General features: G+C 40.3%; 1 protein-coding gene across 7 annotated transcripts in view; it reads right to left on the bottom strand.

Annotated features, from left to right (window-relative positions):
• CREBRF (CREB3 regulatory factor) overlaps positions 1-23,006 on the bottom strand; it is a 66,841-nt gene that overhangs the window by 33,978 nt on the left and 9,857 nt on the right. For 4 of the 7 annotated variants that reach the window (XM_058282326.2, XM_058282322.2, XM_058282323.2 and 1 more), the window contains one exon: positions 5,354-5,432. The exons of the other annotated variants lie outside the window; for them this stretch is intronic. The gene's annotated coding sequence lies outside the window, so the exon portion shown is untranslated. The remainder of the gene's footprint in view (positions 1-5,353; positions 5,433-23,006) is intronic. 7 annotated transcript variants of the gene reach the window in all.

Here is a 23,006-nt window from a genome sequence, read left to right as displayed (position 1 = left end):
GGATGACTGTTTTGCTTAATTAGGCTAATAATTTGACCTCAATTTGCATTTCTGGGGTGACTGCTGGGTGCTCTCCTCTGTTTGGCTGTCATTACCAGCTCACTAGTCTAGCCTGGGGAACACTATCAAGTGCCCAGCCTGGGCCTACAAATTGAATTAACTATATGTCTCAATCCAGTACTGCACTCTAACGGGATTGATCCCTGCTCCTGCCAAAGGCCAGTTCCATCCCAGTTTCTCCTTTCGTGGCCTCAAGCCTTGGTTCAATTGCCTTTGTGTAGTCTCGGTCCTAAATCTTCCCACTGATTCCTATAAGAGATAAGGTCAGTCATTGTTTCTTAGGCCCCCAAAGTCATCTGGTTCAAGTCAAGCATTCAATAAAGTGGACCTAGTCCATCATTTGGATCTGGGAGAAGAGTTTGATACCCTCTAAAACCTGAAAACTTACTCTTACAGGCAACTGGATTAAAGACTCAGGAAGAGATTGAGTTCTATTCAACACATACTTATTGGCATTGACTAAAGACAACATCTACCAATAGCTTAGTTTAGAAGGGAAACACTGGACAAAAAAGGGCTAAATTATAGTTAAAGCTATCACTTGCAAGCTATAAAACTGTATGTAAGTCAAATCTTTCTAGACCTCATTTTCCTCATCTCTAGGGTGAAAAAAACAACAACACTCTCCTTGCTGCTAAAGCTTCTAAACCATAAAACTTTCATAAAAATATAAATATTTAAAATATTATTTAAACACTTGGTATCAAAACAAACTTCAGTTAATGAGGCCAGCAAAAAAGCACACTTGTTTAGGAGATAGGAGACCTGGGTTCTAGTTTTGATCCCATGATTAAAAACTAGACAGTCTTATGAATTAGAGCAAGTTACTTAATTGATGCTTTTGCTCCCAGATCTGAGGAATAACAATTCTCCCTTAATTATGTAACAGTTGTAAAAATGAAATGAGATATTAAATTGGGATGTAGGAATAAAATAAAATTGGAAAGGTGATTATCATCGATAGGTATGTTTTGCCAACACTTTCTTAGCTCCACGCTGGCCCAGCTCAGAAGCTCAACATCTGTGACAGCTGTTGGCTGCAAGACCTGAATTCAGTTTTAAAGGCACCAATTCTTAAAGAGGTGGTATCTGCCATGTAAGAGTTCAGTTTGTTCACCTGGTATTGATAATCCTTGGTTGTTTCTTCTAGTCTCTCAATTTGGAGCAAAAAGGATGGGACAGGGGAGCCAATGCTAGCCCAAACAGTGATAAACACTTTACAGTGATAAATTCCCCTCTCTATAAAACCAATGATCCAAGTTAACAACAAACTATCCTCATTCCCAATGTTTTGCACCCATTTTCCAAAAATGTTTAGTACTACTCCAAACATTTACTATGAAACAACCATGAAGAACAAAATTCCCCACCCAAAATTGGGGGGGTGGGGGGAGCGGAGAATAAAGGCTTCTAAAGGAATTACCATTACATAGCATCTTCCATAATGATACACTGCTCCAAAATTGTATCCTATACCAGGGAACTATATACATAAGCATTAATGTTTAACTGGTCAAATAACACTGAGGAGGAAGGTAGATTTGCTTTCACATTTCTTTGCATTCAAGAGTATCCATATTTGACTGAAAGCTCTGATATTAAAGTACATCAAAAGCAATGGTCTAATTTCCTAAAGTGTGGTGACCTGAGAAATATTTCTTTCAAGGAATGTTATACATGACTACTCAACAAAAGGGGTGTGAAGTTTGGAAAACACTACCTAAACCAAACTGTTAAACTTCCATTACTGCAGGGCTTCTTGGAAACTTAAAAAGTGCTAATGTCCATTATAAATAAACCAATAGGTGAATATAGCATATGCCATTTCCAAAACTTATTTGATCATAAAAATCTTCCTCCACCTCCTGCCCTTGATCCTATCTCATGACTAATGCATCCTTGAAACAAACTATGGAGAAAGCTTAATTAAATCCTCTAGATATTACTTTGATACATAGCACTGGCTCACCAGTTCCCAATAAAGTTTTGTGGGTTTTTCAAGAATGGAGCCCATCAGAAATATTTACCAATAGTTTTCTATACTTGAGCTCATTCAAATATATTCAACAATAGCTCCTAAGCACAGGAAGATACTCCTGTTAACAGATAACTAGGTCCTTAATGCAGTCAGGAGGGGCAGATGAATGGTTTATGAGCAGCAGTTGTACCACTTGAAGATAACCATAGCTTCAATCTCTTTTATACAGCTCTTTCCATCAGACCCTACCCTAGTTTTTGTTGCTGTTGGTGTTGTTCTCCATTTAAACATATATTAAAACTGACTATGTATGCTAGGCAAGGCTCAAAGTAAAATAAGGCTCAAAGATAAAAAAAGACCTCTTACAAAAGCTCATCCCTGAGGCAGCTCAAACCACCAAATAATCATAATGCACCAGGTAGCTCACATACATCAAAGAGCTCCTCAACAGTGCCTCTTCTAGTTTCAGCAAATCCCTGAGAGGCCACATATTAAAAAAAGGAAAAAAAAGTTAATGTTAAGAAAATTATAAACTTCTTTATAAAATGAAAATATCTTAGTAATAAGATATATGGTGGTGTTGCCGTTCCCCTTTTATATGTCACTGGTTTAGGCCCCTGCTAATATGAGAGGGTAAATCAATTTTATTATTATGCCCCTTTCAGTAACTTGAGGGAACTGGTTCCTCACAATGGTTAAGCTTACGACTATTCCAGCAGCATAGATGTTAAAAAATTTTTTTAGGTAAGAAATGCCCGTACATTTATACTATGATATAATCCATTTTTCAGGGTGATTTATTTTAATGCTTCCTCATCTTTACTAGTTCTTGCTCCTCATTTCTTTCATGTGGGTAGACTTATTAGTCTTCTCTCTCTTGCCTATAAAATAGTATCAGATCCACACGTCTAAGGGATGGGAACTGTCCTGACCCCTAATATAAATAAATCTTCTCTCCCAAGACTTAATCTCCAGTAAAGAAGGGAGGGAGGGGAAAGAAAGAAAAGAAAGAACTACTGATCTGGTAATTTAAAAGTTTATATAACATGTATATCTCAAGGAACTCCCTTGTTTGGCCAGAATGATAGCTTATGGGTTTGCCCAAGCTCCTGAGCAAACGAAAACTCACCTGCCACACATCCCACCCAGTCAGTCTTCTATACTTGGTATGTCCAATTCAACAAATCTTTTCCTTTTGAAAACTACTCTACTCCACTTTGCAAAGGTTGAGCAAAACAGTCCTTCAGATTCTTAAGTCAAGCTATTACTTCTTTCGTGGTAGAGCAGAAATTACAGATCCCCAAACCTCCAACCCACCAAGGAAGCAGAGGCTGCCTATGCAAGGGACTCTTGGGGAATGGGGGTGGTGGAATAGATGAGGATCAAGTTCTTCCCTTGATTATGTTATATAAATATAATAAACTGCATGTGAATCACTGTTTTTCACTCTCCAATAAGCAGTTCTCTAGAGTCCAAAATTTAGAAAACAGGCAAGTAAATGTCAAACTATTCTATGGTTATGTTAGCAATTATTAGCAAAAGATCCTAATTATTTACATTCTAAATCCTGCTGCTGCTAGTCTTTAAGTGATAGAAGACAGGTGAAGAGGGAGAGGAAGAAAAGAGAAAAAGCAGTATTTATAAGCAGATGTGATATTCCCATGACACCACTTTATGAACTCTTTATCCTTGATCAATCCATCAGCATCCTTTTATCCTCTGTTTTAAAAATATGGGGGTTAGTGACTGAAAGGGGTAGTATAGAGATGTAAATGTCAATTGAAAAAAAGCTAGGGAAGCAGACTTGGCCCAGTGGTTAGGGCGTCTGCCTACCACATTGGAGGTCTACGGTTCAAACCCCAGGCCTCCCTGACCCGTGTGGAGCTGGCCCATGCTCAGCGCTGATGCGCGCAAGGAGTGCCATGCCACGCAGGGGTGTCCCCCATGTAGGGGAGCCCCACGCGCAAGGAATGCGCCCCGTAAGGAGAGCTGCCCCGTGCGAAAGAAAGTGCAGCCTGCCCAGGAATGGCGCCACACACACAGGGAGCTGACACAACAAGATGACGCAACAAAAAGGTGCCGCTGATAAGGATAGAAGCAGTCACAGAAGAACACAGAGAGAATGGACACAGAGAGCAGACAACTAGGGGTGGGGGGGGAAGGGGAAAGAAATAAATTAAAAAAAAAAAAAAGTAAGAAAGCTAGAGAATAGTCCAGGAACTGAATAACATAATGAATCCAGAGGTGGATGAGGATTGTGGTTAATAATAAAAATACAAGAATGTTTGTTCTTCTATGAACTACAATAAATGTACATCACTATTACAAGGTGGTAAACATTTGATGATGATGGGAAGCGGATTTGGATCAACTGAGAGAGCATCCGCCTACCATATGGGAGGCCCGGGGTTCAAACCCAGGGCCTCCTAACCAGTGTGGTAAACTGTCCCATGCGCAGTGCTGATGCGTGCAAGGAGTGCCATTTCACGCAGGGGTGTCCTCTGCATAGGGGAGCCCCACATGCAAGGAGTGTGCCCCTGCAAGGAGAGCCGCCCCACACGAAAAAAGCGCAGCCTGCCCAGGAGTGGTGCCGCACACATGGAGAGCTGATGCAGCAAGATGACGCAACGAAAAGAGACACAGATTCCTAGTGCTGCTGACAAAAATGCAAGCAGACACAGAACACATAGCAAATGGACACAGCAGACAACAGGGGGAAGGGGAGAGAAATTAAAAAAATAAAATAAATAAAATAAAATAATTTGGTGATGCATGGTAAAAATACAATTAATGCAGCTTATGGACTATTGTTAACAGAGTTATTGTAATATGCTTGCATCACTGTCAAAGAAGGTACTATATTGACACTAAGGGTCAATAATAGAGTATATGGGATTTTTAGGACTAAGGAAAAACATTTAAAAAAAATACTGAGGCGATGACTGCAAAACTCTGTGATCTAAGTGCGAGCCACTGAGCGTACACTTAGTATAGATTGTACAAGGCTTGGGAATGTATAAACACAGTGAACCATGTGGTGAAGAGGGACTGTGGTTAGCAGTACAAATGAGTGTTCTCTCATGACCTACAACAAATGTACAATATTAATACATGGTGTTAAAAATAAGGGGTGTATGGAAAAATTTACCAAATATAAGCTAAGGAACACAGTTAGTGGTAATAGTCTGATAATGTTCTTTCAAAATCTGTAAACAAATGTTCCACAACAACGTAAGGTGTTGGTGGAGGGGTGATCTATGAGAATTCTGCACATAATGCATAATCACAACTTTTCTAATAAAAAAGATATATTACATGGGGGAGTGGATGTGGCTCAAGCGGTTGAGTGCCTGCTTCCCACATGGGAGATCCTGAATGTGGTTCCCGGTGCCTCCTAAAAACAAAACAAAACAAAACAAACATAAGCAAACGAATGAAAAAACCAACACAGTGGAGCTGATGTAGCTCAGTGGTTGAGTGGTGGCTTCCCACCTATGAGGTCCCAGGGTTCAATCCCACCCCCCTAAAAAAATATATAAGAAAAAAAATGTGGGGGTTGAATTAGGTTTGTTACAAAAAATTAAATAAGATTTTTATGAAGAATCCTGAGGTGTTAAGAGAAGATATTAGATCTCAAAAGTGATCTCCACTTGGATGCAGTCTTGAAGACACAGTCCTCTTGGAATTCTTTATCATTTCTTTCCAAAGGCTTCTGTGCAACTCTAATTTTGGGGCTATATAGACAACTGATGGGAGCTTAGTTAAAGCTCTTTGGGACCCAATAAGAAAGACCATTATAGCAGGTCTTTGGATGAAACTGAATTGAAAGGGAAGGGCAACTTTCTATTCCTGAAAACTACCAACTTCTTGGTGTCGGGGCTTTCTGCAGCTTTTGTACTTGTCAATTAAGTTGTTCAGAGCACAAGAGTAAGAGAATGGAACAGTTTTAAACTAAACCATAGAATGCATTTCTAACCCCAACCACCTTTGGTTACCACTGGAGACAAAATAATCATACTTTATATTTGTGCAGCTATTCAGAGATTACAAAGCACCTGCCGTACCCCATCATTTGAAAATAACTTGGTGAAGTAACGAGAGCAAGCATTTTGGTAAAATAACTAGGTGCGGTGAGGGTTACTATTAGTTAGCATAACTGTCACCCCTCACCCTCTGTCCAACCCTTTTTACATTAATTTTAAAAGTTCAGGGAGCTGGTATAACTCAGTGGTTGAGTGCCAGCCTCCCACATACGAGGTCCCAGGTTCAATCCCTGGCCCCAACACCTCAAAAAAAAAAAAAAAAAAAAAGTTCATCAGGTATAAGAGATTTGTCCAATGTGGTCATTCAATGGATGCCTCAGTGCAAACCTATCACCTCAGAGACAATCTTGCCTCATCATGCCTCAGAGAACATCTCTAGTGGACTCCCAAATTTATATCATCAGGCTAAATACATGAGTGTATGAGCCCTAACATTTAGAGAGCAAGATTTTTTCACATTCATTTCCTATCACCTCAGACCAAGCAGGCTATCTCCCCAACCAAACTTTCCTGTTCTGTCAATAACAGACATTCAGGCAGGGAACCCTGATCTCAGCCTTGACTCTATTCTTCCTCCTCACTCCCTTTGTTAAATCACGCCAATCGTCTTTAACAAGCATGTACTAGCCACTTACCTTGTCCCAAATGCAAATGCATCCATCTGACTGCCCTTAGCGCTTTCCCACCCTTACCTGGTCCTCATCATCTTATATTTACCATTTTAATATTTACCTTACGGATCTTCCTATCTCCAGCCTCTCCTCTCCCGTTTCAGTGCTTTTGTCCCACTCTTTGATTATTCGCCCTAAAGCACATCATGTTAGCACTATGCTCCTAAACACCTCCCAACTCCCAAACATCTGAATGTCTGAAATACTCACACCCAGTGAAACTCTTTCCAACCCCATCTTCCATTATTCTTTTAGAAATATAACAGAAGTACTGCATTGATCTTAAAAACATTTCCCCAAATATTTGGTATATGTGCAATCCCACTTACCTCCACTAAGGATACCCTACAATGAGACTCTGGTCTTTATGCCTTTGCTCACAACATTCTTCCCTCATCTTCTCCCCAACCCCTTGCCTCTACCACCAGATTGTAAAATCTTTGAGAACAACCATCATATCTATGTTCATTTCACTACGTGTCAAAAGTCATGCCTTGCCCAGGACAGGCATCCAGACAAGAATTGGCTCACAATGAACAGGAAATCTCCTAAGATCACAGGTTCTTCTATTATCTATCTATCTCTCTCTATTTATATATGTATTTATTGAGCATCTTTTATATGCATTCAAATTATCTTTTTTTTTTTTTTTTTGAGGTTTCGGGGCCAGGGACTGAACCTAGGACTTCACATGTGGGAAGCCAGTGCTCAACCACTAAGCCACACCCACTCCCTGTTTTGAGTTTGAACCACTGTAGTATCATAGTAAAAATATTAAAAATTGTACTTCTGAATTTTTTTTTCCAGGAAAAGTGCTGTTCAAATTTTGGTTGATTTTAAAAACCTGAGATACTTCTTGTTTAGGGAGTACAGGGTGGAGAAAAGAATAGATTAAAAATTATTTAAGCAAACTGAAAATCCAGACACTAGACTGACAGGTTTTATTTTGAACTATAAGGTGTGACTTAGTTTTCAGAGCTATTCTGCAGAAATCTAACAAATGTAAAAAAGGAACAGAAACCCCTTCACAATTAGAGGCAGCAGCAAAAAAACAGATATTAGTGCAGAAGAGAAAACACTTGAGCATACAAGACACACCCTAACAACTCTTGATGCTCCTGCAATCAGGGCTCTGAGCCCTCCTGCAAAATTTACTGTCTCCTCCCTCCATTTTCAGGTACGACGCTTCTTCAAAAGTGGCATGAACATATATTAGAAGCAAATTTCCAATTCCTTTCCAGTTCCTTCTCACTGTGTGAAATGGCTGGTACAGAGGTTATAGGTATAACCCAGCTGGTACAGAGGTTATAGGTATAGGCTTACAAAAAGGTTTTGAATACAGTTTTGCATAGTCATCTCTTCAACATGGAATTAGGTTCTAATACTTCCAATAGGCTTGCTCTATGAGAAGCAACCTCTAGATTCCAGGCAAAAGGCTGTTTTATAAGTGAATATTTAGAATATATTTCATTTCAGATTCTCACTTGCTTTCTTCTACGTGGAAGTGTAAGAATTTTCCCTCTTACTTTGCTGGGGTATGGTGATTCACGATAATATGTAAAGCATCCAGCCCTAGCACAAAGCATACAACTCAGGAAATGGTGGTTCTTTTTAGTCTCAGATTTTCCTTGGTATATGATGCTCCTGGGATGTTGCTGATTTGAGTACATAAACCCAAAACTCAACTCAGATCCTAGATTGTCTAAAATTCCATAATTATCACAAAAACCCAGCTGCCTTGAACCAGTGTAAGTAAGGGCTACTCAGGCAAGACAGATCATTTAACACCCTTGCCCCCAACTAGCTTTATGAGGGTGAATTTCAGTTATGCTGGCTTAAGCAGCAAAAGAATCTTTGGATTCACTGAGTAATTCATAAAGCTGCAACCTAGTCATCTCTATGTATAATAAAAAACTGGACAAATAACTCACTAGAGGAAGGGCCACTTGAGAGAGATTATTGCTCTTACTGTCCAAACAGTTACATACAATTTATCATGTTTTTACACTTAATTATATTGGCTTCGCCATACATTCAGGGCAACTTGAGGGAATGGACTTATATATTAATCTCTACATATAAAGCTTTCACAGATCCTAATAAATGCACAGACATACACATACAGCTTATATATTTATTGTAAAAGGGCTTAGAATAATTCAAACAAGAGAGGCAGACTATCCCAACTGAGATAACTGAGAAAACATTGAATAGAATCAGCACCTATCAGAGAAGTACAAAGAGAAACCAGAACCCACTGCCACCCCATCCCTACCCTGCATCAGCACTCCATGTTGTTTACATCCCTCTGGAGTTGTCAAGAAGACACAGAAGACACACAGGAAGAGAGAGAGCTCCATAGATGCCAAAGGAGAGAAGGTTCAAAGAGCTAAAGCCCAGGGAGAGAGGAGTTATTCTCCTGATAGTTCACAGCTGAAGAGAAGAGCTGAGCCCAGAAAGACATGAGCCCTATGTCAGCCTACAGCTGAGAATAGGAAGAAGCTGGGCCCACGGAGCCTTAAGACAAAAAAGGAAGGAGAAACCAGGCAGAGATTGTCCACTGTCTTCCTTCAATATGTGGCAACAGACTCTGGTGAGAAAGAGTCTTGAGTTGGACTCTTCAGGGCCTTGTAAATTTAAGCTTTTACTCCAAATAAATGCCCTTTATAAAAGCCAACAGATTTCTGGTACTTTGCATCAGCACCCCTTTGGCTGACTAACACAACTACTCTGCAACTTGACCTCCAAATAAAAGGTAATGTTAAAAGATATATTTCAAAAGACTGCACATGAAGGTACACAGCAATTTTACTCACAATGGTCTAAAATCTGGAAACAACTCAAATGCCCATCAACTGGTAAGTGGATAAAATTTGGTATAGCCATACACCAGAAAGCCATACTGAGACTTGAATCAATATACATAAATCTCAAAAGCATTGTTAAGTCAAAGAAGTCAGATTCGAATTACTGCTTAAAACTGCTTACTCTATGATTCCATTAATATGAAATTTCAGAAAAGGCACAACTATAGTGTTAAAAAGCAAATCAGGGAAACGGACTTGGCCCAGCGGTTAGGGCGTCCGTCTACCACATGGGAGGTCCATGGTTCAAACCCCAGGCCTCCTTGACCCGTGTGGAGCTGGCCCATGTGCAGTGCTGATGCGCGCAAGGAGTGCCGTGCCACGCAGGGGTGTCCCCCGTGTAGGAGAGCCCCACGAGCAAGGAGCTCACCCGTAAGGAGAGCCGCCCAGCGCAAAAGAAAGTGCAGCCTGCCCAGGAATGGCGCCGCCCACACTTTCCGTGCCGCTGACGACAACAGAAGCGGACAAAGAAACAAGACACAGCAAATAGACACAGAGAACAGACAACCAGGGGAGGGGGAGATTTAAATAAATAAATCTTAAAAAAAAAAAAACGCAAATCAGGGGGCCAGGTACAATAGACTGCACTGGACCAACTGCAAAGGGGCCCTAGAGAACATCTTGTGGTGATGAAAACGTTTTATAACTTGATTATGGTGGTGGCTAGATGACTGCATATATTGTCAAAACTCAAACTGTACATTTAAATTGGATAAATTTTATTTCATCTAAATTATATCTCAATGAAACTGATTTTTAAAAAGAGATGTTTAGAAAATATTGTAAAACTACAAAGAAAAGTACTACTAACTCTACCTGGAAAAGTTTGGGAAAACTTCAGGAAAAAGGTGAGACTTGAATTGGATCTTGTTACAGAACGATTTTAAAGTGCTCAAGAAGTAGAAAACAAAGCAGATATGTAGACATATCCTGCGCTGTAGCCCACAAGAAGAGGCATCTTTGAATACAAAGAAGAATGCTTCATAAAAAGAAATTCATAAAGATGGATAAATTAGCACTTGGACAGATATAAAAGACTAGCTGATCTTATAAGATTTCCAAAGAGGGAATCAACTCACAGATATTGCTGTTCCATAAGCAAAATAATCAGATGGGGTCAAAAAAAGTTTCCTAATAAAGCAAAAGAAAAGGGAAGGTGAAACCACCCCAACCAAGATGGCAGAGTGAAATGCTTCAGGGCTCTGCCCCGTACAGAAACTTTGAACAACAACCAAGAACTGGCAGAAACATCTTTCTAAAAGCTCCAGAGACTGTTAAAGGATGGGAGTATCAAGGCAAGCACGGAATCAAGAAAAAGGCCGCTAAAAAGCAGCAGGAGATTGTATGGTATATTGTGAATATATCACAATAAAACTGATTAATAAATAATTGTGCAAAAAAGAGTGAGAAATAACAGCTATATACAGCAGGGGAAACAGAGATTGAAAAGTGGTGAATTTTCTTGCTTGTTTTTTTATTACCATTACTGAAATAATGAAAATGCTCTAATAATAATCAAAGTGATGAATGCACAACTTTGTGATTATACCAATACCACTGATTGCACAATCTGGATGAACTGTATGCTTTATATGTATCAATAAAATTCATTCATTAAAAAGAAAAAAGCAGTAGGATCTCATGGCACCAAGGCTGGCCTTTCCCACACCCTCTCACCAGCTTTACATAAAGCCAGTTCCTACTTAGAGTTTGGATTCCTAGTCCCAACTCTGGAGAGCGCAGAGTAACCCTTGTGCACATGCTGAGTGCATGCATGTCTGGCCCAATCCGTCTGGTGGTGGCCTGAGGGACTCGCTGTCCTAGAACTGGCCCTGCATGTAACAGGTGGCTCAATGAGCACTCCTCTAGAACCCTGTGGTAGAGGAGTCAAGCCATGCTGCCTGGGGCAAGGGACTGATGGCTGTATGACATACAGTGCAGTGCCAGGACCTTGAGAAAACTGTAGGGCAGAGGGGACATTCTAATCTGTGTAAACCCTGGGGGAATTCCTAGGGCCAGAGGCACCTGCCCAAGACAAAAAGCTGTGCAGGCAGGATCAGAGAGGCTTCTTCACTTTGGTCTGGAGCTATTCTCCAAACTGAATATATGGATAAGCCCTGAAGTAAAGCAATCACACAGGTAAATCTGTAAAGACTGAGAAATGTGTTTTACTTCCTACCTTTTTTGGTTTTTAGCTTCTGTCATTCAAGGAAAGCTCTGGCATAACATTAGCAGGACATTAAGGAACAGACGTCTCAGAGTCTAAAATTCCAACAATTGACTAAAACATCAAAATGTCCAAGTTTCAACAGAGGATTACAAAACATACAAAGAAACAGGCCCAGGCAAAAGAGAAGATTAAAGTATTAGGAACGATCAGTAATAAGGATCTGACCTAAGAGAGTCCAAAGACTTTTTAAAAATGGTCCTAAATATGCTCAAAGAGCTAAAGGAAAACATGGACAAAGGAAATCAGGAAAAACAGATGAACACAAAAAGAAGAGCAATACAGACCCAGAAACTATGAAAAGGAACCAAAGCTGAAGTCCACAGCAACAACAGAAATCAAAAATTCCCTAAAGGGATTCAATAGCAGATTGGAGCTGGCTGAGGAAATAATCAGTGAACCTTAAGTTAAAACAATTGAAATCATCTAGTTTGTGGAACAGAAAGAACAAAGACTGAAGAAAAGTGAACAGAGCTTGAGGAGCCTATAGGACACCATCAAGCATACCAATATACACACTGTAGGAGCAGAAGGACAAGAAAGAGAAAAAGGGCCACAGAGAATATTCAAAGACAGAATGGCTGAAAACTACATTTAATGAAAGACATGAATTTACACATCCAAGATGCTCAGTGAACTCCAAAGAAGATAAACTCAAAGAGACTCACATGGTACCAAGGTATAATCAAATTGTCGAATGACAAAAACAGAATTCTGAAAGTCACAAGAGAGAAGCAACCTATCACATACAAGGGAGCCATAAGATTAAGTGCCAAATTCTCATGAGAAACCACAGAGGCAAGAAGGCTGTGGGAAGACTAGCTGAAGTGCTGGAAGTTGGGAAGCAGATGTGGCTCAGGAAGTTGGGCACCCGCCTACCACATGGGAGAGTCCTGGGTTCAGTTCCTGATGCCTCCTAAAGAAGACAAGCAAGACAGCAAGCTGATGTGACAGGCTGGTGCAGTGAGCTGACACAACAAGATGACACAAGGAGGAAAACACAATGAAAGAACCAACAAGCAGGGAGTGGAGATAGCTCAAGTGATTGGGCACCTTCCTCCCACATGGGAAGTCCTGGGTTAGGTTCCTGGTACCTCCTAAAAAGAAGATGAGTACACAACAGACACAGAAAGCAGACATCGAGCGCAAACAATGGGGCAGGGGCAGGGGGATAAATCTTTAAAAAAATAAAGTTCTGGAAGCAAAAAACTGAAAACCAAGAATCCTGTATCTGGCAAAACAGTCTTTCAAAAATGAGGAATTAAGAGATTCCCAGATAAGCAAAAGCTGAGGGATTCATCACCAGTAGACTGACCCTATGAGAAATGCTAAAGGGAGATCTGCAGGTTTGAAAGGACACTAGACAACTGACTGAAGTCACGTGAAGAAATAAAGATTGCAAGTAAAGACAATGACATAGGTTAATATAAATACCAGTACTCTTGTATTTTTTATTTGTAACTCCATTTTTCACCTCCCACAGAATCTAAAAAATGCATAAAATTTAATAATAAATCAATGGTTTTGTACTCATAATGTGTAAGTATGTAATCTGTGACAAGAACTACATAAAGGTGGGGAGATGGAGAGGTATAGGAACAGTTTATGTATGCTATTGAAGCTGTTAAGTTGGTATCAAAGCAGACAAGATGGGCACAGATTTAGGAAGTTAAGTTTAAGGCCCATGGTAACCCCAAAGAAAATATCAGAGAATATGCAAACTCATTGAGACAGAAAATAAAGTACAGGGTACTAAGGGTGAAAGGCAGAGACAATAGGAAGTTAATTCAAAAATGAGTGTAGAGGGAAGTGGACTTGGCCCAGTGGTTAGGGCGTCCGCCTACCACGTGGGAGGTCCGCGGTTCTAAGCCTGGGCCTCCTTGACCCGTGTGGAGCTGGCCCATGTGCAGTGCTGATGCGCACAAGGAGTGCCGTGCCACGCACAAGGAACGCGTCCTGTAAGGAGAGCCACCCAGCTTGAAAGAAAGCACAGCCTGCCCAAGAATGGCGCCGCACACGCACACACGGAGAGCTGATGCAGCAAGAAGATGCAACAAAAAGAAACACAGATTCCTGGTAAGGAATAAGGATAGAAGTGGTCACAGAAGAACACACAGTGAATGGACACAGACAACGGGGGGGGGGGGCAGAATAAATAAAAATAAATCTTTTTTAAAAAATGAGTGTAGAATTTCTCTTGGGGGTGAAGGAAAAGTTCTATTAGGTTGGTGCAAAAGTAATTGCGGTTTTCCATTGTTGAAATTTGCCGATTGAGGGAAACGGACTTGGCCCAGTGGTTAGGGCGTCCGTCTACCACATGGGAGGTCCGCGGTTCAAGCCCCGGACCTCCTTGACCAATGTGGAGCTGGCCCACGCGCAGTGCTGATGCATGCAAGGAGTGCCCTGTCACGCAGGGGTGGCCCCCGCATAGGGGAGCCACGCGCAAGAAGTGTGCCCGTAAGGAGAGCCGCCCAGCGTGAAAGAAAGTGCAGCCTGTCCAGGAATGGCGCCGCCCACACTTCCCGTGCTGCTGACAACAGAAGCAGACAAAAGAAACAAGACGCAGCAAATAGACACAGAGAACAGACAACAGGGGGGGGGGGGGGGGATTAAATAAATAAATCTTTAAAAAAAAAAGAAATTTGCTGATTGATACTGGAATACATTCTTAAATGTGGTTATGTTATACATCATTTTAATGTACATTTCTCACTTTATGTCTTTTTGCTAATGACTTATTACTTGCTGTTTATTTTATATTTATTTTGGACCATGGAAATGATGTTAGACAAAAAGCAAATCTGAGCAATTTTCTTAGTTGAGTTCAGAACAGGTCTCAAAGTAGCGGGAAGAATTTCCAATATCAACAACGCATTTGGCTAGGAACTGCTAACGAATGTACAGTACAGTGGTGGTTCAAGAAGTTTTGCAAAGGAGACGAGAACCTTGAAGATGAGGAGCATTGTGGCCAGCCATGAGAAGTTGATAATAACCAATTAAGAGCAATCATCGAAGCTGATCTTCTTACAACTACACAAGAAGTTGCCAAAGAAATCACTATCAACCTTTCTACGGTAGTTCGGCATTTGAAGCAAACTGGAAAGGTAATAAAGCTTGATAAGTGGGTGCACCTCATAAGCTGACCAAAAATTTTAAAAAATTGTCGTTTTGAAGTGTCGTTTTCTCTAATTCTATGCAACAAAAAGACCCATTTCTCTATAGGATTGTGATGTGTGATGAAAAGTGTATTTTATAGGACAATTGGCGACAACCAGCTCATCTGCTGGATCGAGAAGAAGCTCCAAAGCACTTCCCAAAGCCAAACTTGCACCCAAAAAAGGTCATGGTCCCTGTTTGGTGGTCTGCTGCCAGTGTGATCCACTACAGCTTTCTGAATTCCAGCAGAAGTATTACATCTGAGAAGTACGCTCAGCAAATCAATGAGATGCACCCAAAACCGCAACTCCTACAGCCGGCAATGTTAAACAGAAAGGGTAGCATTGGGTTACTGGAGTTTTGCATCATCCGCCATAGTCACCTGACCTCTCGCCAACTGACTACCACTTCTTCAAACATCTCGACAACTTTTTGCCGGGAAAATGCTTCCACAACCAGTAGGATGCAGAAAATACTTTCCGAGAGTTCATCGAATCCCAAAGCGCGGATTTTTGCACTACAGGAATAAACAAATTTATTTCTCATTGGCAAAACTGAGTTGATTGCAATCATTCCTATTTTGATTAATAAGGATGTGTTTGAGCCTAGTTATTATTATTTAAAATTCACGGTCTGAAACCACAATTCCTTTTGCACCAACCTAACAGTAATGGATGGTGGTAAGGGTACTACAACACTGTGAATGTGGTTAAATCCACTGAATGATATTCTTGGGAGCGGTTGGGATGGGAAGATTTATGTTATGTATGTTTCCACAATTAAAAAAAGGGAGATGACAATTAAATGCCCTGCATGATACAGAATGGGATCTAAGAATGGAGAAGAAAAGGCATAAAAGGATTTTATTGAGATTTAAGAAAAAATTGGAATAGAGAAAGTAAGCATTATATCAATGGTGAATTACTTAAACTTGGTAACTGCTCTTAAGATAATTATTGAATGTCTTTGTTCAGAGGAAATGCATATGGAAATATTGTGTTCAAAGAGTATGATGTGTGCAACCTACTCTATAATGTTTAGAAAATAGATAATTAGATAGGTAATACATATGATACAGAAAAGACAGCTAAATGTTAAAATTGGTACATCTGGGTATGTGGCAAGGTGGCAATATGTTGGGAGTTCTCTGTATAGGGTTTGTGCTATTTTTTGCAACTGTCTGGTAAATTTGAAATTATTTCAAAATAAAAAGTTTAAAAAAAAAAAGAAAGGTAAGGGTCAAAGAGAAACCCAAAGGGAACAGAAAGAGAGAGACTGAAGTAGGGAGATGAAATAAAAGAAAGGCACATATTTGGTCAGAATCAAAAGTACAGCCCTTGGTACAGACAGATTGGAAGAAAGGAGGTGGGGCGAGGCACTAAAAGAAAAAAGAAAAACTAAGGGGAAACAGGCCAAATAACCAAATTCAGAGCTACCAAAAAAAAAAAGCCCTGAGATCTGACAGCTCAGAGCCAGCCTACCCAAGAGAACTAAGAAGACAAGGTAAGAGCAAAAAGTGTGCTTCCTACAACCAATATTATCACAGATGAGTCTCCTCCTCTTCCCTCCTTATTGCCTCTGCCTTAGTTCAAAGCCTTCTCATATTCAGTCCCACCCCACATATCTTGCACAGGTTTTTTTTGTTTTTTTTTTAAAGATTTATTTATTTATTTAATTCCCCCGCCCTCCCCTGGTTGTCTGTTCTTGGTGTCTGTTTGCTGCGTCTTGTTTCTTTGTCCGCTTCTGTTGTCGTCAGCGGCACGGGAAGTGTGGGCGGCGCCATTCCTGGGCAGGCTGCTCTTTCTTTTCACGCTGGGCGGCTCTCCTTATGGGTGCACTCCTTGCGCGTGGGGCTCCCCTACGCGGGGGACACCCTTGCGTGGCACGGCACTCCTTGCGCGCATCAGCACTGCGCATGGCCAGCTCCACACGGGTCTTTATACCTCCTTAACTTGGACCAGAATACATCCTTCAGTATTCTTCAAAACCCAATTCAAATGCTACCTTTCCTGTGAATCTTCTCCAACTTTCCCAGCCACAGTGAGCTGTGCCTCTTCCATACTTAAAAATATTTTGTTCTGAAATGCTATCATAACACTGAACTACAATACAATGTCTTTGTCCTCCACCAGTCTATGAGTAACTGCAGTAGAGGATTCAATAGTAAGGACAAAAATTCTCAACTATAAAGCAATTTTAAAAACTGTACAACTGGGAAGTGGACTTGGCCCAGTGGTTAGGGCACCCGTCTACCACACAAGAGGTCCACGGTTCAAACCCCGGGACTCCTTGACCCATGTGCAGCTGGCCCACATGCAGTGCTGATGTGCGTAAGGAGTGCGGTGCCATGAGGGGTGTCCCCCGCGTAGGGGAGCCCCATGTGCAAGGAGTGCGCCCCATAAGGAGAGCCGCCCAGTGCAAAAGAAAGTGCAGCCTGCCCAGGAATGGTGCCGCACACACGGAGAGCTGACACAACAAGATGACACAACGAAAAGAGACACAGATTCCTGTGCCGCTGACAACAACAGAAGCGGACAAAGAAACAAGACGCAGCAAACAGACACAGAGAACAGACAACTGAGGGGGGAGGGAGAAGGGGAGAGGAAAAAAAACCTGTACAACTTTAGATAGACTATACAAGCACGGGACTGTGAACCATGTGGTAGAAAATGGACTACAGTTAACAGTACAAATATGAGCGTGTTCTCTCATGAACTATGGCAAATGTGCAGTACTAATGCATAGTGTTGATGGGGGGGGTGTGTATGGAAAGAATATACCAGGTGTACGCTTTGGGCCATACTTAGTGGTAATAGTCTGATGATGTTCTTTCATGGTCTGTGGCAGATGTTCCACAACAATGCACGGTGCTGGTGGATGGGAGATGTGAGAGAGCTCTGCATATTGTGCATGACTGTGTTGTAAGCTCACAACGTCTCTAATAAAAAATACAAATGAAAAAAACTGTACATATGTACCTCATTCTAGAGGATGCTAGAAGCTTTGTTGTTTGAAGGCATTCTACAGTGAATTGATTCCTGAAGTACTATTTTGAGCAAGTATACATCCACCTTACCCCTAATTCCTCCCCATACTATCACAATGACCTAGCATTTTAAAGATTTTTGTAATGCTTTAAATTTCTTAGAGAAAGGCAAGCCTGTAATAGAGAAGGCAATTCCACCAAGAATTTTGTGTAGCAAAGAGGAAACTTCCTTCATAAAATAAAAGGAGTAGCTACTTCCAGGAAAATGGCGTATAAGAGAGACACAGGATTGATTTCTCTTCCAGAAAAATAGCTAGAGGGAGGCAGAATTGGCCTGGAAAAAAAATATATTTAGGGTTTAGACACAAGGGGAAGGCTGGACACCACCCAGAAGAGAAAGGAGAAAGGAGAAGAATCTCAATGGGAAAACTGCGAGTAAGAGCTGCAGCTGCAGCTGCTGGCACCCATCACCCTCACCCTCAGGGCAGACAGCTTTGAATTCTCCAGCCTCTAGCTGGTGGTCATGGACAGAGAGGGCCACATGGGTCTACCTCCCCAGGAAAGGGGAGAGAGAGGGATGCAGCCTAAGACTGATTCAGCTTTTGGCCAGCAAATTTGGTCTGCTGTGTCCCACAAACCCTACCAGGCCGAGTGGGGCTGCCCACTGTTTGCCCTGGGAGTTAGCAGGGGATGAAGGAGATTCAACTCTCACAAACACCCTCCCTACTAACCAGGACTGGCTGTTGAGGACGCAGAGGGAAGTGGAATTATTTCCTATCTGGAAAAAGGGAAGGGGCTGCCAACAAAAGTTGAGCAGCCTCTGAGAAAATCGTATTTGTGAGGCCTGAGGCAGGATGCTCTGTTGTGGTTGTTGTTACAGTGAACACATTCCTACCAGGGTTTGACCTGTGAGGGCTTCTGAAGATCACCACTTGCTGGCGGACCAAGGAAGTGCATGCAAGAAAAATAAAAGCATGTGAGAAAATTAAAAGTAAATAGTTTACTTTTAAATAGACTTTTTCAGGCCTTTACAGCTCACTCCCCAAGGCCCTCAGAAGTGGGTCTGCAACCCATTACTAGGTCCATGGGCCAGATTTGTGCAACTAAACAGGGACAATCCTAAACATCTAGAATAGGTTGAACCAAGAATCAAAGAATAGCAGTGACACACAGTCCCCCATCACTAAATTCCTAAATTTAGCAAAAGAGAGAACTTGAGCCTTAGAGTAAACTCACTATGGCAGTTTGAGATTATTTGATGAATCCCAAAAAGATAAATATTATGTTTGTAAACTAATCTACTCCTCTGTATGATACCTTTTGATTGCAGTAAATTCACTTAAGAATAAAATTTAATTAGATTACTTGATAAGATTGCTTTAGGGCTTCTGATTGGGCTCCATCAGTAGGCGTGATTCAGGTTGAGCCTCCACCCCCTTGCTGAGTTTGATATAAATGGAAACACAGGGAAGAGACTTACTCAACAAGAGGAAAAAGGGAGCCAGCACATTTGATTCTGCAATGTGAGAGAAAGGATTGCCTAAGCATGAAGTCCCCAAGAGGCTGGGCCCACAGGGCAGGCTCAACAGGAAAGGGCGAGCCTGGAGAGGAAGACTGAGACCATAACAGAGATCTGTGGCCATCTTGCTTCACCATATGGCAACATGCCAGGAGCAATAGTAGATAACTTTGGTGAGAAAGCATCTCTAATGGTGCCTTGAGTTGGAGTTTTCATGGCATTGGAACTATATGCTTTTATCCCAAATAAATCCCCTTTATAAAGCCAACACATTTATGGTATTTTGCATTGGCACACCTTTGGCACACTAAAACACCATCGAAATCAGATACTTAGGCATTAGCAAAAAATTATAAGCCATACTAAGAAAATGGAAGATATGGCCCAAGCAAAAGAACATATCAAAGCCCCAGATAAGACAAAGAATTTGAGACAACTAATAAATAAGAATTACACAAATCTCCTAAATCAAATCAATGAGTTCAAAGACAATACAGCAAGAGATAAAGGACATCAAGATGACACAGGGTGAGCACAAAGAAGAGAATAGAAAAACAACAGCACTTATGAGAATGAAAGACAAAAAGGTGAGCTCAAAAACACATGAGAGTCATAAAACAGCAGACTCAAAATGACAGAAGAAATATTAAGAGATGCAGAAGACAGAACAGCTGAAATAGGAGAGAGAAAAGAAAAGAAAGAAAAAAGAAGGGAAAAAACTGAACGGGGACTCAGGGAGATGAACAAAAACACAAAGCGCAACAAAATACACATCATGGGAATTCCAGAAGGAGAGGAGAAGGGAAAAGAGGCATAAAGAATGCTTTTTTTTTTAGGAGGCACAAGGAATGAACCTGGGACCTTGTACATGTGAAGCAAGTGTTCAATCACTGAACACCTGTTCCCTCATAAAGAATATTTGAGGAAAGAGTGGCTGAAAATTTCCCAACTCTCATGAAAGAAATGAATTTACATGTCCAAAGGAGTGCAGTGTACCCCAATCACAATAAATCCCAATAGACCTACTCCAATACACATACTACTGAGAATGTCAAACACCAAAGATAGAAAGAAAACTTTCAAAGCAGCAAGAGAGAAGCAAACCATCACATATAAAGGATGCCCAATAAAACTTAGTGTGGATTTCTCATCAGAAACTAAGTAGGCAAGAAGACAGTCGTATGATATAATTAAGATACTGAAAGAGAAATACTGCCAGCCAAGAATTCTTTATCCAGCAAACCTATCCTTCAAATATGAAGGGAAGTTTAAAATATTCACAAATAAACAGAAACTAAGAGAGTTTGTAAAAAACAAAACAAAACAAAACAAAAAACAACTTGCCTTTGCAGGAAGAATTAAAGGGCATCTTACAGCCCCAAAGAAAAAGACAGGAGAGAGAGGCTTGGAGTAAAGTGTACAAGGGAAGACTATTAGGAAGCATAAGCAAAATAGTAGAAAGATGAAAATAAGATATGATATATGAAAATTAAAGAACAAAATGGTAGAAGTAAATAGTGCATTCACAGTAATATCAATGAATGTGAATGGATTTAAACATTAGCTTAACCATCACATTCCCCAATCAAAAAAATATAGGCTGACTGAATGGATAAAAAAACCATGAGCCATCCATATACTGCCTAAAAGAGACTCACCTTAGACCCAGGTATACAAATCGGCTGAAAGTGAAAGGCTGGAAAAAGATACTCTATGCAAAGAATAACCAAAAAAAGAACAGAGGTAGATACACTAATATCAGACAAAACAGACTTTCAATGCAAAAAAGTTATAAGAGATACAGAAAGCCATTATATAGTAACAAAAGGGGCATCCACTAAGGATTAATAGTCATAAATATCTATGTACCTAACCAGGATACCCCAAAAAACATGAGGCAAACTCTGGCAAAACTGAAGAGAGAAATGAACATCTCTATGATAATAGTTGGAGATGTCAAGACACCATGCACATCATTAGATAGAAAAACTAGACAGAAAAACTAGACAGAAGACCAACAAGGAAAACTTGAACAATATGATAAATAAGCTGGACCTAACAGCATACACAGAACATTGCATCCCAAATTAAAGGGTTATACATTCTTCTCAAGTGCTCATGGAATCTTTCTCCAGGATAGACCATATGTTCAATCACAGAGCAGGTCTCAATAAATATAAAAAGACTGAAATCAGGGAAGCAGATGTGGTTCAAGCCGTTGGGGACCCACCTCCCACATGGGAGGTCCTGTGTTTGGTTCCCAGTGCCTCCTAAAGAAGATGAGCACACAATGAGCAGACACAACAAGGTGCCTGAATGTACTTCCTCAGATAATGGAATGAAGCTGGAAATCAATAATAGATGGGAAAAGAGGAAAATGTGCAAATGTGTGGAGACTAAACAACATACTCCTAAACAGTCAAAGAAAAAATTGTAAGTGAAATTTAGTAAATAGCTTGAGACAAATGAAAATAAAAACACAACTAATCAAAATTTATGGGATACAGCAAAGGCAGTGCTGAGAAGGAAATTATAGCCCTAAATGCCTATATTTTTAAAAAGAAGAAAGGACTAAAATCAGAGACCTATCTTAACACCTGAAGAAATAGAAAAAAAAAAACACAAAATAATCCCAAAGTAAGCAAAAAGAAAGAATAAAGATTAAAGCAAATATAAATAAAATTGAGAAGAACAAAACAGAAAATGAAGAAAATCAACAAAACCATAAGTTGGTTCTTTGGAAAATCAATGAAACTGACAAATCTTTAGTTAGACTAAGAAAATTTTAAAAAGAGAGAAGACACAAATAAATACAATCAGAAATGAAAGGGGGGAAGTTAAGACTGACCCCATTGAAAGAAAAAGGATCCTAAGAGGTTATTATGAGAAACTGTATGCAAGCAAATTAGACAACCTAGATGAAATGGGAAAATTCCTAGAAACACAAAACAACCTACATGGACTCTACAAGAAATAAAAGAACTCAACAAACCAACCACATTTAAGACAGAATCAGTCATCAAAAATCTCCCAAAGAAGAAAAGTACAGGACCAGATGGCTTTACAGGTGAATTCTCCAAGCATTTCAAGCAGCATTAACATCAATCCTGTTTAAACTCTTCCAAAAAATTGAAGAAAGAAAATTACACATATTATGAAGCCAACATCACCCTAATACCAAAGCTAGATAAAAATACTACAAGAAAAGAAAATTACAATCTCTTTAATGAACATACATGAAAAAATTCTCAACAAAATACTTGCAAATAGACTCCAACAGCACATCAAAAGAACTATACACCACGACCAAGTAGGATTAATTCCTGATATGCAAGGATGGTTCAACACAAGAAAATCAATTAACATAATACTCCAAAATTTGAAGGGGAAAAACCACATGATCATCGCAATCCATGCAGAAAGGGCATTCAACAATAACCAGGAACCTTTCTTGACTTGAAAAATAGGAATTGAAGGAAAATTCCTCAATATGATAAAGGGC

The sequence above is a fragment of the Dasypus novemcinctus genome, chromosome 2 (assembly GCF_030445035.2).
Source record: "Dasypus novemcinctus isolate mDasNov1 chromosome 2, mDasNov1.1.hap2, whole genome shotgun sequence".
NCBI lineage: Eukaryota > Metazoa > Chordata > Mammalia > Cingulata > Dasypodidae > Dasypus > Dasypus novemcinctus.
This window is presented reverse-complemented; position numbering and strand designations above follow the sequence as displayed.